This window comes from Solanum dulcamara, chromosome 4 (assembly GCF_947179165.1).
Source record: "Solanum dulcamara chromosome 4, daSolDulc1.2, whole genome shotgun sequence".
NCBI classification, from domain to species: Eukaryota; Viridiplantae; Streptophyta; class Magnoliopsida; order Solanales; family Solanaceae; genus Solanum; species Solanum dulcamara.
The window spans coordinates 36,525,029-36,529,376 of record NC_077240.1 but is presented as its reverse complement, the minus strand read 5'-3'; positions in this window follow the sequence as shown (position 1 = coordinate 36,529,376).

Below are 4,348 nucleotides of genomic sequence, written 5' to 3'. Positions count from 1 at the left end.
GATGGAAAATTCTTGAAAATATGCATGTAGTTGTTGTGGCCGAATATGGGAGTGGTTTGACAAGTTATGGTGAATTGATTCTATTTGACATTTTAGTGATTGTTATGGATTCTATGTTGCTAATAAAAGCTTAATGGTTTTAGTGAAATTGTAGTAGTTGGAGACTTGTTTTAGAAGTTATGTAAATTGAATATAATGTTCTTACATGTATGGAATATAATGTTGTTAGTATGATGTGGTTAGTGTGTAAATTATTGGGTTGTTATAATTGAATTTGAAAAAAAAGGATTAGATTGTTATTGTTCTTATTGGAGTTGGAAGGTCTGGGAGGAAGTAGTATATTGATTGGTATTGTTGTTGGTAATTTGACCGAGTTGAATTCTCAGATTGTTGTTGATAAAATAGACCGAGTTAGATTCTAGGGGATGGTGTATTTACAGGGGACGTGCTGCCAAAATTTCGATAGACAAAATGTTAGTTTAGGATGAGAATCTTGGATATCTACAATTAATGTTTGCATTCGTTAACATTGTTATAGATTTTGGAAAGGCCAAGAGTTGAGTGGGATTGATTAAGGAAGCGGACAAGGTATGTAAGGCTTACCCTTCCTTCTTTGGCATGATCTTTGTAAAACGAGCAAACGATGTACATGTATATGTATGATTTTAATGAAATTTCCTTTTTGTAGAACCCAAAACTTGTTTCTAAGCCTCCATGTGCCGATCCATGTACGTAACCACTGGTCTTAACAATTTTCTCTATGTGCATATGTAAGTGGTTTGGCACCCTATGAGATTGTGACCTTATTCTACGTTCTCTTAAGATTATCCTTCGTTGATAGTCTCATCTTATAATAATTGTTCCTTCAAGGTGAGCCAAAGCGACCATGGTTAGTCCATAATATAATCGAAGGTTACCGACCTTTCGTCACTCCGATAGATACACGGCTTTTGTTAGGCTCTCATGCATGCTGTTTATATGATATATATATATGTATATATATATGGGGGATATGAGGAAGGGCCATATGTTGCGCTATAGACGCATTGCCACCTGGTTAGTTGGCATAATTTTCATCCCGGATGCGGGATGCCCGGATGCGGGACATATGTGCGCGATATGACATGTTCTATTTTCTATGTATATGAAAAAAAAATGTTTTTAAAGAAAAAGAAAAGCATGCATGACATCCGGCCTAAAAGGCACTCATATGTACAGGTTACTCTCTTATCTCACTATATGTTCTATTATTCTATGATATGGTTGTTCATACCTTATGTTCGTTATTATGCTGATTTTCATGCCTTTCATACTCGGTATATTACTCGTACTAACGTCCCTTCTTATGGACGCTGCATTTCATGCCACGCAGGTAAGCAGGCTGACGAGTTCCGTCTTTAGGAGCTCCACCAACAGTACACTGAGAGCGCTCCAGTTGTTTCGGAGCTTCACTTCATTAGTACAACTTTTGTGTATATATTTGGGCACGGCAGAAACCGGCCCTCCTTGTGGTCATATGTATCTTTTTTAGAGGCTCGTAGACAAATATGTACAACTAGATATTTTGCAACTTTGTTCGTCGCTGTGTAATATGTTAGCAAAGTCTGTTGACACATTGTTATAATTACGCTATTAACAATGGTATCGCTCATTTGGCCCACTCAGTAGTAAGAATAGGATACGTTATAGTAGGTGCTCAGAATAACACTACCGGGTACCCATCGTGACTCTAGTTGGGTCGTGACACAAACCATCTCAGTCTCTCTTCTCTCATCTTGTCGACCACGGATGCCACTCTCACCTTTTTCTAAAATAACCTCATTCCTGATCTTATCACTTCTAGTGTGTCCACACCTCCATCTCAGCATCCTCATCTCTACAATATGCATTTTCTAAACATGAGAGTTCTTTACTAGCCAGCACTCCACTCCATATAACAATGCTGGTCTAACAATTATTTTGTAGAACTTGTCTTTAAATTTAGGCGGTACCTTCTTATCACACAAGACTTTAGAGGTTAGCCTCCATTTCAACCATGCTACCCCAATGCGGTGTGTGACATCACCATCGATGTCCCCATTACTCTGGTTGATGAATCTAAGATATTTAAAGCTTTCTGTCTTGGAGATAAGTTGAGTGGCAAGCCTCACTTCCCTGCCCTCTTCATTGTTCGCAACACTAAATTTGCACTCCAAGTATTCTGTTTTGGTCTTGCTCAATCAGAACTCTTTGGACTCTAGCATTTGTTTCCAAACCTCTAACGTATCATTAACTTCATCCCGAGTCTCATCAATCAAAACTATATCGTCCATAAATAGCATACACCATGGAACCTCCTCTTGAATAGATCGTGTCAGCTCATCCATCACCAAGGCAAAAAGAAAAGGGCTCAGCACCGATCCCTGATGTAGTCCCACCTCAATAGAAAAATACTCTGAGTCACCTCCTACCATTCTAACCCGAGTCTTGGCTCAGCATACCTGTCCTTTATCGCCTTAATATACACCATCAGGACACCTTTAGCCTCCAAACATCTCTAGAGAACATCCCTCGGAACTTTGTCATAAGCCTTTTCAAGGTCAATGTACACCATATGGAGATCCCTTTTTCTTTCTCTAAATTTCTCCACCAGTCTCCGCATAAGATGGATTGCTTTAGTAGTCGACTATCCCGGCATGAATCCGAACTGGTTCTTTGAGATTGACACTCCTCTCCTCACCCTTATCTCCACCACTCTCTCCCAAATCTTCATAGTGTGGCTTAGTAGTTTGATACTCCTGTAATTATTACAGATTTAAATATCACCCTTGTTCTTTTAAAATAGAACTATAGTACTCCACCTTCATTCATCAGGTATCTTAGCAGTCTTTAAAATAACATTAAGCAACTTAGTCAACCACTCCAAACCTGCCTTGTCAGTGCTCTTCCAAAAGTCCACCGGAATCTCATCGGGCCCTGTCGCTCTCCCCCTCCTCATCTTGCTAACAACACGTCTAATCTGCTCAACCTTAAAACACATGTAGTACCCAAAGTCTTGAAGACTATGAGAGTATGCCAAATCTCCCAGTACAATGTCTCTGTCTCCTTTTTCATTTAGGAGTTTGTTGAAGTAAGTTTGTCACCTTTGCTTGATAGAGGTCTCATCCAGTAACACTTTACCTTCCTCTTCCTTGATGCACTTTACTAGATCCAGATTGCGTGCTTTTCTCTCTCTCGCTTTGATCTTAGGCATGAACTTCCTCATTGCATTCATCACTATTCTTTAGACTTCGTATTTGATCCTAGAAGGCTTGAATTGTCTCTGCCCTCCATATTTGCGTGCACAATAGCTCTTCCATATTTCCCATATAATTAAAATGGGTGTAATCTGCAGAAAAGTCTTAAGAATTTTGTTATTGGCTTTCGTGTTCTACCAGTTTTGCATTTGAATGTTGACTGGTCTAAGAGTATCACCCTTAAATAGTTAGCAAAATAATTCTAAATAATCTATACACTTCACCTTCAATAAAAATATGATGTAGTGTCTCTCATATATAGAGGGTTGGTGCAACATTTACAAGTGGGAGTTAATGACAATATTCTTAGCAATTGGGAGTTTACCTAGTAGCAGCCTCCAAGATATAAAACAAATCGTGGAAAGGAGAGAAGTATGTCATGTTATCTCCTCAAACTTCGATAATTTCAGCGAACTCAAAAAGTAGCAACGTAATCACACAAAGACACAATTTTGTTTGTGAGAAAATATATGCAAAAGAGGGAGAATTTCGATATTGAAAACTGAGAGGAGGCCTCTCTATTTATAGCCAACAAGGGTGAGAACTCACCTGTTCAGAATAGTCTCATCTGTTCAGAACAGACATGGTTTCTTTTGAGAAGGGAAGTGTCTGTTCGGAAGAAAGAGGTCCTTTTCGAATCCGCGAAGGGAAATATCTGTTCGGAAGGAACATGTCCTTTCCGAATCCACGAATTTCAAATTAATTCATTTTGCGAATTAATTAGTTAATTCTGTTATTAATTCCATGATTTAACTAATTCAAATTAATTCTATGAATTAATTAATTAATAGATAATTCAACGGCTTAATAATTAATATTAAAGAAAAAAGGAAATTAATAATGAGAATGATAAATAAATTTTGTCTATAAAATTATCAATCAATCAAATCATTTACCGAAGCCGAAGTCCAAAGCCGAAGTCGAAGTCTAACGAACGACGACAGCGGCGGCGGCGCGAGGGCCACCCTCTACTTAACCCTTTATGAGTTGAAGGAAGCCTTTCCTAATGTAAGGACAAGACTTTTTCTAATTTCTTCTACCAATGGGGAGAAATGACTTTTCATTTTCCCTTC